This window comes from Vigna unguiculata, chromosome 6 (genome assembly GCF_037176805.1).
Source record: "Vigna unguiculata cultivar grain cowpea cultivar isolate G323 ecotype 2 chromosome 6, ASM3717680v1, whole genome shotgun sequence".
NCBI classification, from domain to species: domain Eukaryota; kingdom Viridiplantae; phylum Streptophyta; class Magnoliopsida; order Fabales; family Fabaceae; genus Vigna; species Vigna unguiculata.
Window position 1 is genome coordinate 27,421,615 of NC_140797.1, and position 12,355 is coordinate 27,433,969.

Consider the following 12,355-nt stretch of genomic DNA (forward strand, 5'->3'; position numbering starts at 1 on the left):
ATTCAGATCAAAATTTTGATGTTAAGAATGACCAATGATGTACTTTATGTCTAGATGCACAATCAATTAGTTGGTTTTCTAGTCTAGGTTCAAATATCGTGTCTAATGATTAGATACCCACAAATATGTAATCAATAATTATCATGCAGTTAAAACAAAAATAGAATAAAAAAGTGGTTGATAACAATTATATTGAATAATGGAATTCAAGAAGAGTTAAGAATAAATTACAATGTACCCCTACAAATAAGTGAGTTAGTTACTCATTAAGATTCTAAATACTAGAATAATGATGAAGATGAATGCCTCCAACCTTCAGAATGTGCCTCTACCTTCTTTCCTTTTAGGTCAAGTGTCCTTCTCACCAAAACTATTTATATTTCCTTCTTTCCCCCAAATGAGTTTTTTTTTTTCCAAAAGGGGTTTTTTTTTTGTGCCTAGGGGGTTGTGTATTTTTGACATCTGTCAAATCCCTTATTTATAGATTTTACAAATTGGAATGGGCATGTAGCTTTATATTTGATATTTTATTGGAGTAACCAACTTTATTAATATCTCTTCTTGCTAATAACATTGATAATCAATTTTGTTGATATTCTTCTTAATTTATTTGATATTTCCACTTATTTGTAAAATATTAAATATGTAAACCAAATACTTATATTTTCCAATTTTATTAAATAAAACATAAAATATCTAAAAATAATAATAAAATAAGAATAAAAGATAAAAGAAAACATGATAATGTCAATTATCAAATATGACAATCGGGTCATCTGCATAGGGGACTACCCCAATACAATTATCATCCGAAAAGGTAATGATCACATTATATTCTCGACCAACAATCGATAGGGTTATAACATATCGTGTGTATCTCCTCCTTGCATTACTTTTACATCCTCCTCCAGCAAATCCTTCGACTATTTCATGTAAATCGTCTTTAACGCGCGATTCATGTTCTTCCTGCTTTTCCTTTTGGTCATCATATTGCCTTCTCTGCTCTTTGAGATTATCGTGCTTGCGAAACATTTCCAAAAGGCCTTCTTTCATAAGTCTATTGATCTATCTTCACAAAGTTATGCAACTTTCGGTATAATGACCATTTGTTCGATGGAAATGGCATCAAGCTTCTCCATCGACCCCCATTTGAAAATTTAATCTTTTGGGAAAGGTCGGTAGTTTCGCTACGTATACATCCCTCATTAATTCTCGATTAATCATCCTTAAGTCTTCTCTCCCATCCCTCCTATCCTACTTCTCCACATTTCTCATGTGGTTTACATAGTGAAACACATGTCGTCCCTAATCGGTCTAAGCAGGCCTCCTGAACATCGACATTTTCTCGTGTCCTCCTTGCTTACGCATAGTAATGCTTTCTTCCTTCCATTCAACTTCCCCTTTCCAGGTTATCACCTTTTCCACCTCTATAAATGATCATGTCCTCATCCATACTTTGCTCGTGTTTTCGGGCCTCCACTCTTTTAAGGATTCTCCTAAATTCCCCTTTCACAGGACTTTTATGAAGGCATTGGTAAACATCCCTTCATTTGGTTAGGCTATATGCATCATTAGTTCACAAAAATGCCTTAAAAACTTCTCCAATGATTCATCCTTCTCTTGTTTGATGTCAAATAAATTAAACACCTTTACAACCTTAGGTTTGTTAGCAGCAAAATGGATTATGAAGAGTTGGGAAAATACATCGAAGGAGGTTATGTTATGCTTAGGTAAGTTGTTGAACCAATCCAATGTCTTCTCCGACAAGGTGCTTGCAAACATTTTGCTTCTTACAGCATCAGATTCCCCGCATCTCAACATGTAGGCCCAAAACACTTTAATATGTGTTAATATGTCCTATCTTCCTATGAACGTGTTAATCTTTGGAAAAACATATTGGGGGAATATGTTCCTGCAGAATATTCTCAACGAATGGCTGAAAGTCTATGTCTGCTTCAACATCAGCTAACACATTCCTCTACAAAGCCACCTGCATTTCTTCATTCATCTTTTTGTAAAGCTCTTGATTCCTCAAAGACTCCTCTAATAGGCCTCTTGTTTTTTTGTTTTCTCGCTTTAAATCTTCTTGTTGCCAATGTGAGGCCTTCACCTTTTCTCAAATATCATCTATTTGTCTTATTAGGTTCTCCATCATAGCCCTTAGTTAACCTGAGGTGTGAGACGATGTTTCCTCTACCATTTCATTCTCTTTCTCTCTCTCTCTCTCTCTCTCTCTCTATATCTCTATCTCTTTCTCTCCTCTCCTTAGTGCTTTGCTTTCAAACTACATAGTGCAGACCCCACGTGGGCACCAATATGTTCTAGTTGAAACGGTAAGGACTGATCAACCAGAGCATTCAAAATGTTCTGCCTTTTTCTAAAAGTTCTTCTCCCAGCCACTGAACTTCTCACCTATCCTTACTTATTTAAATCTTTTCAATTATATCCCCATCTTTATGCCTCCATTAAACCTACAATCATATCAATAATGATTAGTTACAAAATATCACAACCCTTCAATTCCAGTTGATATTAGTATACTTTACCCACTCGTGTAGTTATGACATTCTGCATCGTGTTATATGCTTTAGTTTTCACGAAACCGAAACATATAATGACACAGTGGCATTTTTGCAATTTTTGCAACCTTTTCAGCATTGATTCTTTTAACACCCGAAGAAGATTGGGGTTTTTTGCTTCTGATACTCTACAACTGGTGCCAAACATCCTTATAGGCTTCGATTTTTCTGACCCGAAGTCGAAAAGTTAGGTAATATTTCAAAAATTGCACTAGGAGCTTGATATTTGGCCTCAGGTGGCAGGGGAACCCGAGCTAGAAGTCATTTTTACCTCAGTTAAAAATTGAACCAAAGCTAGAAAGTTTATAAGGCTTCAAAATTTGCGAATCATTGTTCTTCATCTTCCTTTCAACTCCATTCTCTCTCTCTACAAACTCGTGCCACCTACTTCGCTGCTCTGTTTTTTCATCCACGCTGCATTCTTATGCCTCTTTCCACACCAAGCACCACCAAGTTGGTTTGGGTTCCACCGCTACTCCTTCCACAACCGTACTGTTCTGATGTTCCTTTCTTTCACACAACCATTGTCATGTTGGTCCCTCTTTCCATACCAGTCATTGTTTGTCCCTCAAAGTTGTTCCATTCTCTCTCTGCCTCTCATGCCAACGTTGTTCCCGTTTCGGCAAGCCATCATGTCGCCTCGTTCTTCTCTACCAGCCACTATTACTCGTCGCCAAGTTCTCCTTACATGTGGTGGTTAGTTGGAAATGTGGAAAATTACACGTTTCCCCTTTTTATTTTCGCGTTGTGTGTAATTATTTTTGCGATTTGGGTTGTTGTTTAGTGTGTTATTGACGTTTTTGTTTGTTTTCCTTTTTTCTGCTATTTTCATTATCTCTTGTGTTTTTGTGGTTGTGTTTTTTATATGGTATTGCTGCATTGTGGTGGGCTGTGAAAACGTGGGTATCATTGCATCCTCCCATTGTCATTTGCTTTTCACACTCCCCGGTTTCTATTTCAAATATGAGCCTATGATTGTGTAGTGTGTTGGGTATTACTTTTATTTTATATATATGTGGTCAATTATTTTATATGTATTAGTTTCAAATATATATTTGTCAACTATGTTTTGTATCGATCTTCGGGTACATATTTGTTTGTGGTTGATAATCACTTTCATTTCGTGTAACCTGAAGACCAATGCAAAATGTTTGTAAAATTTCGTGAAATTTAAGATATGTTTTTTAAAATTAATATGTACCAATAAAATAAAATAAAAAGGTGAATCTTCTTGAATGGTATAGGGTCACACCTTGAATAAAAAAGTGACATGATCATTCATTCAAAGATTATTGAGATTGTTCACGCGATTTCAGTATATATACATATAGATCGATATTGGATTAATTCACCACACATCGGTGTTAAGTATGAGAAAAGAGTAGAAGAATTTATATAATTTGCGTTACATAATGACGGTAGAAGTGATGATGAGGTGAAGTTTAGATACCTTTGTGTCAACTGTTTGAATGAGAGAAAGTTGAATGCAACTAAAGTTAAGGAACATCTTAATTTTGATATTTTCGTCAGAAGTTATACAATATGGACATGACATGACGAATTAATAGACTTCCCAACTCTTTCCCGAACTGAACATGTTGTCGATTCCACCATGGAAGAACGATTGGAAGAGTGACTGGAAGAAGACAATTTGGAGGACATGATCTGAGATGTTGGTGCAGAAACTTTTGCACAAGCACATGTGTATGCGACAATGTTTGTTGATGCAGAGACTTCGTTGTAGTGCAATAAACAACCGTTGTGCGTGCTCGTATTACAATTAGTTGGGAAATGGTAATATATATTTGAATTGAAACAAATACTTTGCAACATTGTTTTTCTATACAGTAATTGAAGTTAATGTCTTATTTTGCATACCAATTCCTGAGAAGTCCATAAAGTTTGGTAGGCTAGCTTGTGCAAAATTTATAATTCAAATGTACAATAGTATTTAGGATATTCACTTGTTCTAACAAAAGACTTTTAGATGTAGTTGAATTGTGGATGATGTTGGGTTTGATAAAATGTATTGTGTTAGGTTTGATAAAATGTATTCACTTTTTTAATTTTTTAATTTTTTTAAATGTATATGTGTCAACCCAATAACATGCCACGTGTCAAAGTCAACGTTTTATATTCAATTTAGTTCCTATATTAGTTATTTTTGTTTAGTTTAGTCCTAATTTTGTTTGAAATTGAGCAATTTTGTCCCTCTAGAAAATGAGATCAAATTTAATTTTTATAACCTTAAACCAAAAATATTTAATAAAATATGAATTTTAACAAAAACATCATTATAATTTTAATATAAAAATTAAATTTGGTTCCAATTTCGAGAAGGACAAAATTGCTCAATTTTAAAAAAAGTTGGACTAAATTGAACAAAAATAACAAATATAGGGACCAAAATTGAATATAAAACATTGACTTTGACACGTGACACGTTGCTGGGTTGAGACGTGAACATTTAAAAAAGATTAAAAAAATTAAACAAAAAGTAAAAAATATATATATAAAAAAATCAAAAAATCATGAAGTGACACATGGTAGCCACTGTTCATTATCATTAATGATTTAAACGCAAGGGACCAAATTGAACAAAATTGACGAAATTTAGGATCTATTTGAGCACAAAAACAAAATTAGGACTGATTTGACAAAACTTAAGGAAAATTGAGACCAAAAAGATATTTTAATCTTTGTTGAATATATATAGGTTAAAAAATGTGGGAAGTAACAAAACAGAAAATTTATTTAGAAAAAATATTACATATGGCCTCGATTGTTACACCAATCGAAGTAGAAAGACACATATGACCTCAGTTCTTACCACAGTCGAGGCCAAATAGTCAATAAATATGGCTTCTGTTCATGCATAACTGAAGCCAAAAAAGCAATCATATTTAAAAAATAATTGTGTAATTTTAAACCATGTGGTTTCGATTCTTAGTAGAACCGAGGCAGAATATAGAGTTTTTGCTTCGGTTGAGAATCGAGGTCAAAAGTTGACTTTTTTTATCTCGCCTTAATATGTTTCGGTTCTGGAACTAAGACAAAATGATAAAAATAACCGCGGCCAAAAGTCCTTCCTACACTAGTGACTTTATCAATGTGCGCCTTAAGCAATGGACATGATGATCCAATTGAAATAAATCCTAAAGATCCAATTAGAATTGAACTTAACACCACAATATTATATTTTCCTACAAAAACTTACGAGTTAATTAATGGTTCCCATTAGTTACACACCCTTCCTATATGTAACAACTTGAAAAGGAAGAAAGGAACTTGGACGATTGAAAATCAACCATGTGTGAAATAATAGTGGTTTAAATATTGTTACTAGAATAAAAATTATTCTTTTTATTTTCAATATAATTTTAAGGAAAAATGATGTAATGACTACTAAAATTTGACTATTTTGTTACTCCTTGACGTGGCTTTTTAATTTTTATTTTTATTTTCTTTTGGAACAATCCAAATTCAGCTTGTTATGCAGTCTCTTCATATGGATACAACGGAGCAAGTTGGCAATGAAGAAGCGCTCCAACTTTCGTAAGTTCCTTGACGCATTTTGACCGTAACTTCTTCCCAACCATTCACCTCATTCTTCCCAACCCACAAGCATGGAAAGGAGAGAACGATGTTGATTCAAATGTAGCCTAGATTTTTTTTCTTCTTCTTGGTGCCTCTGTGCTTCTTCTTGGTTTAACCCACTCCTCTACTATTCATTTTTCGGGGACAATGGGCACTCCCAGCTTTGCCTTTGGAGCAGAAACGAGCTATTCAACAAATATTGCCAAATTTATGAAATATAATGTCAGTCTGTGCTTTAAAATGCCAAGTTCCAATGCTTCATTAATTTTTCAAGTAAATCAGGTGTTTTTAATGGTCAAATGTTAAATCAGTACTTGGAATGCATATTTGCAAAGCCAAGTATTTATGGTTAGAATCTTTAGTTGTTTGTAAAATGAAAATGGGATGTTCTTTCTATAACAATTTTCAGTTTTTTCTTTTTTAGGGAGGATAGTGTTAGCAAAGAAATATTTCTAAAACGTTTGTTCTCTTGAACTTATTATTGGTTGAAGCTTAATGGTAATTAATTGGCTTAAATGGTCTCCAAAACAAATGACACAAAACCTGTCAAATACATATGGTGATCCAAGTACAAATAAGTATGGAGCTGAGAAAGACATTTTGTACAAGTCTAACAAAAGTTGCAAAATTAATCTTTTTTGTACATATCAACTTACATGTACTTATTATAGACCAACAATGTAATTACAATTAACTACTTATGAATCCAAACTAATTAACTGGTTTGACTGGTCTCCAAATAAAATGACACAAAACCTGTCAAAATGTATATGGTGACTTAAGTACAAATAAATGACGAGTTGAAAAAGACTTTTTGTACAAGTCTACCAAAACTTGTAAAATTAATTGTTTCTTTAACACCAATTTACATGTACTTCTTATGGACCACCAATGTAATTACAATTAAATACTTATGAACTCAAACTAATTAACTGGCTTGACTGATATCCAATAAAAATGACACAAAACCTATCAAACATATATGGTGACCCAAGTGCAAATAAGTGAGGAGCTGAAAAGGACAATTTGTACAAGTCTACCAAAATTTGTAAACTTAATCTTTTTTGTAGACACCAGCTTACATGTACTTGTTATAGACAATCAATGTAATTACAATAAACTGGTTATGAACCCAAACTAATTAACTGGTTTGATTGGTCTCCTAAAAAAATGATACAAAACCTGTCAAACATATCTAGTTACCAAAGTGCAAATAAGTGAGGAGTTGAAAAGAACTTCTTACACAAGTCTACAAAAACTTGTAAAATTAATTTTTCTATACAAAACCTGTCAAACATATATGGTGACCCAACTGCAAATAAGTGAGGAGTTGGAGATGATATTTTGTACAAGTTTACCCAAACTTCAAAAATTAATATTTTTTGTACACACCAACTTACATGTACTTGTTATAGACCACCCATGTAATTACAATTAACAATTTATGAACCCAAACTAATTAACTAGCTTGACTGGTTCCAAAAAAATGACACAAAACTTGTCAAACATATTTGATGGCCTAAGAATAAATAAGTGAAGAATTGGAGAAGACTTTTTGTATAAGTCTACCAAGCTGACACATAAATATTTTTTCATGATTATCCAATTACGTATTAATTTATATATAAAATTTATTAATTTTTAACTTTTACTAAAAGGAATCCATGTTTAATTGATAAAATACATTATTTTCTATTTCCACAAAAAACATATTAACTAAAAAAATGTTAATAAAGTGTATTTTTGTTTCTATTCTTATATGTGTTTGATGAGATAACAAGATATATTAATAATACTAATAATACATATAAAAGTCATGGAAAATTGGATATTCTTGAAATAGTGACAAATTTTGCTATTCTTCTTCTCCTTGCTCTCAAAAGTCTTCATCATGTTGTTGCTATTGCAGGTTCTTCTTCTCTCAAGCTTAAAAGAACTCCAAAATTATATAAATCACTCCTTGTCCTTAGATGACCTTTACAATATACACAATTGAAAAAATGTCAGTGGTTATAACACAATTGAAAAATGTCGGTGGTTATAATATAAAGGATCATTTTTTCCTTAAACTATTTATGAAGTAATTTTTCAGACAACACACCCATTTTTGAAAAGCTTAATACATGTGGCAATATAATCAAGAGCAACGTAGCCAAAGGTGCCCATCACCCTTGTAGAAACATGACTTTTGTCACCTTCTGGTCCATTTTTTGTCAACCCATTATCAGGGAGTTTTGGATTATAACTTTGTCATTCACAAAAACAAATTTTAGAAACCCAGGACTAACTAATAAACTTATCTCTAGCTTGTATGATCAATACTATTTCACTTGTAGAATCAAGTAAGACATTAGAAGTTTTGAGGTTTTGAATATTACATCTACTTCATTAGTGAAGAAATGTAAGGCCCTTGGCAGCATGAGCAATATTCACAATAAATATCTAAACAGAAATGTGAATGCTGAATTTAAATTTGTCTAACAGAAATTAAATGACAGTAACTATATAATGTGGCATGATTTGCTTACTGTAGAAAATTGGTTCATGCAAATTAGAGAAAGAGAAGATTATCTTCTCCATTACATCCTTTGACATCGCTTCCTTGAATAGATTACGAGAAATCAAATTTTCATGCAACGATCTTAAGTATGAGAAATCACATAATGATGAATATCACCTTACAGGGCTTTTCAGCTTGGGCCAATGGCCTGACCAATTTAGTTTTTTCTTTGTCATTAAATAAATACATATTTTTGAATGATTTAATTTCAGTCTAATAAATAGGCTTTATTATGTAGTGTATTTGGGCCTAGACTACAATATCTGCCAACAGCCTACTAATGTTCTTAGTGTGGATTCATTGTATCCACCAGCATGCTTAAGCTAGTTGGACGTGCAAAGAGAATCAGCCCAATATTTGAGTGGTACAGATGATGAGGCAGAAATTTCAGATTTGAGGACAAATCCTTCTCAAGAGGGAGGGGATGATGAGATGCCTCTAAGCAAGGGACCCACAATAAGAGCAATGGTTAGGAGGATACAAGAGAAATGGGCCTCCAATGCACATACAAGGCCCAAGATGAACTTTACATGGGCCAAGGAAGATGTGAAGACCTAGCCTAAAACTCTTTGTTTGTAAATATTAGAATAAGGTTTATTTTTGGGCCTTGTATTTTGAGCTTTGTAGAATAGGGTTTTTGTTTGGGCCATGTACTGGGCCTTGGAGGGTTTTTGGGCTTTGAAGAGAATTGGACCAAAGAAGAGTTGGGCTTGAAATTGGCCCAACAAAGAGAGAGAGCGCATTTGTGAGAGGATCTAGATCCTTCTTGCTCCAAGCTTGGTCACCAAGCTTCTCTTATGTGCCTAGAAGCAAGTCCCTTGTGACTTGCTTAGGTGGCAAGTCACACTTGCCTCATGCTCTCTTTTTGGCTCCAAATACCACATTCTAGATTCTTTATCCCTCCATTTTTCTAAACCACTTAGCTCTCCTTTTCTACTATAAATAGAGAGCTTAGGACCCTTGTATTTTCATTCATGAATATAGTAGAGAAACTCTATTAAGATGACTCCAGACTCCTCTCTTTTTGTGAATCAACTTAGGCTAGAGTTCTCCTTCTTGGTTTCCTCTAGCCCCCTTCCTTGAGTGTTAGCCCAACCTCACTTGAGAGCTTCTCCAAACACCATTGCCACACCACTTCTCCTCTCATCTTCTAACTTCCGCACCTTCATTCTTCTCCATGGAAGCTTCTCAATTCTGCATGGCTTCTCCTTGGCTTCCTTACTCTTGAAGATGGACTCATCACATAACATGTAGCCAACTTCAAAGAAGAACAAAAAGAAGCTTAGTACATAATTTTACTTCTATCTATTTAAGAAAGCATGAAATCTAAAATATGACCTATGAACCTAAGAGACTAGCTAAAACCAGTAAAAACAGAACTTAAAACTACATAGGCTTAAAACAACTATGACAAACTATCTACTAATTCATGCAAACTTAAAAATAGCAAAAGATTAATGGAAATAAAAATAACTACTAAAACTTATGCAGAAATTTAAAATTTTCCTTTATGCCACTTGATAAACTACTCTAGAAGACTACTAAAATGAGTATTTAAAACTGAAACAGGATTAATACCATTAGAATTAACTAGAAACAGTAACTATAAAATATCAATTTCAACTACTAAAAAACTATTGCAGATACTTATAAAATTAAAATTGAAATAAAAAAAGTCACTGTATGCTTAGAATGTACTTCATTAATCATCCGCTCCACCTCCTCATCACTTAATTTCTCACCAAGAATTATCATAACATGTATCAAGTACATTTAAAGCCCCAAGTTCAAAGAATAATGAAGAGATTAATTACCATCATTGAAGACTATGCAAATTTTAAATTATTTTTTTAAATCACAACTAACATGCTGCTTATGTCGTTGATTCCAATCCCTTAGCTTTTTACAAACTAATTTTAAGTCACAAGTAAAATTAGTCTTCTGCATCAGGATGGAACTCATGAAAAATGTTTTTTTCACTAATTCCAAACTTTATATATTTGCAACAAAATTCAATTACAGGCTCAAAGCTAATTTTAGGATATTAAATCAATTTATGTACTGGTATAAATGAAAAACTCCTTTTAGGATTATCATGATAATCCACTTCATTTCTTGTGCATTTGTCTCAAAGTTCATTCAATTTTTTTCTCAAAATTTTCCCACTATCAGAACTTATACAACCTCGCATAGCACCTACGAATGCTACATACAATAATCACGTGCGAAACTTCAATGTAAACAACAACAAACAAACCTGTTTTCACCTCAAATCCCTTATCGTCAACCCTCCTGAAGCGGTCCCTTGCCTGTTGTGCAGCACTTGGGTCAAAACCAACAACATTTCACTTTTCACCTCCTCACAGCATAGCAGAACCCTAAAACAGACAAAACGATGTCGTGCACTAACCTCAACGACGAGAAGGGCAAAATTTCTAACTATAGCGCTGGTGGCGGTGCCACCTTTACGCCAATTGATGAGTTAGAGGGCATGGGGGGAGTAACGGGAGATGCCGAGGGCGTCGATGAGGGAGGTGGGGAGGACAGACCCCTTGAGGCCGTAAGAGTCGCGCCCGCGATCGAGGTTGGGGAGTATGAGGCAAATGGCTAGGAAGAAGTTACGGTCAATGAAGAAGGCATCGAGGAACTTTCGGAACTTGAAGCCCTTCTTCGCTGCCGACTTGCTCCGCTGCATCATGGGAAGAGGCTGGACAACAGACTGAGTTTGGATTGTTTCAAAAGAAAAATAAATTAGAAATTAAAAAGCCACGTCAGGGACTAAAAAAAAGTCAAATTTGAGTAGTTATTATATCATTTCCCAATTTTAAGTTATGTGTGACATCTCTTGGATTTTCCTACTTCCATGTATAAAATGTGTTCTAATATTTTAAAAATGACAAGTATAAAAGAAAAAGAAGAAGTACCACAATACATTTCCTCAGTGACAATGTAATTAATCTTTCACTCTCCACGTAATTTATTGTCCATTGTACCGATTTAAATTTTAAAGTTAATATTGTTTAGAAGTTATTGTTAATAATTTGAGTTAAAAACAAGAAATGTGAGCTTTTATAAATGGATAACAGTTAAAAGAATTAAATAGTAAATAATTAAAAGCTATAACTTTATTTAGCAAAGACAAAAATATAAGTTACATATGAAATACACGAAACAAATATTTTATACATATAATATACTATAATGGGAAGAGAACTTTTGATTAATCCAACGGACAGTGAAAGATTAATTACATTCTCGTATTGGATAATGAAACGTATTATTGTACTTCTTCTGATTTTTGGTTTTTTAATTATCAATTTTTTAATAAAAAAAAAATCCTCCTCTATTTGTATATTGGGTAAAAATGACAATCAAATACATAACATATAACATATAAGTGAAGTGCAAACCTCACCTTACAAACTAGTTGTGTGGGGTTGAGTTAAAAAACAAATTGTGTTGAAAGTCCCACATCAACTAAAGATAAGGTAATCTCATAATATATAGGTGAGGTCCAAAGCTCACCTTATAAGCTGGTTTTAAATGATTGAGTTAGACTTTAACTCCACTTCTAACATGGTCTAATATTAGGATAATGATACAATGCCTCAGTTTTTTG

At 33.4% G+C, this 12,355-nt stretch overlaps 1 long non-coding RNA gene across 2 annotated transcripts; it reads right to left on the bottom strand.

Annotated features, from left to right (window-relative positions):
- Positions 1-7,848: 7,848 nt before the first annotated feature.
- LOC114186902 (uncharacterized) lies at positions 7,849-11,654 on the bottom strand. 2 transcript variants are annotated; one of them, XR_003605169.2, is made up of 3 exons: positions 10,994-11,558; positions 8,705-9,994; positions 7,849-8,151 (listed from the first exon to the last, which is right to left on the bottom strand). It is a non-coding gene; the product is annotated as an uncharacterized LOC114186902 (long non-coding RNA). The 2 variants fall into 2 exon arrangements; XR_014995641.1 differs by having other exon boundaries at positions 7,849-9,994; positions 10,994-11,654.
- Between the last annotated feature and the right edge of the window lie 701 nt (positions 11,655-12,355).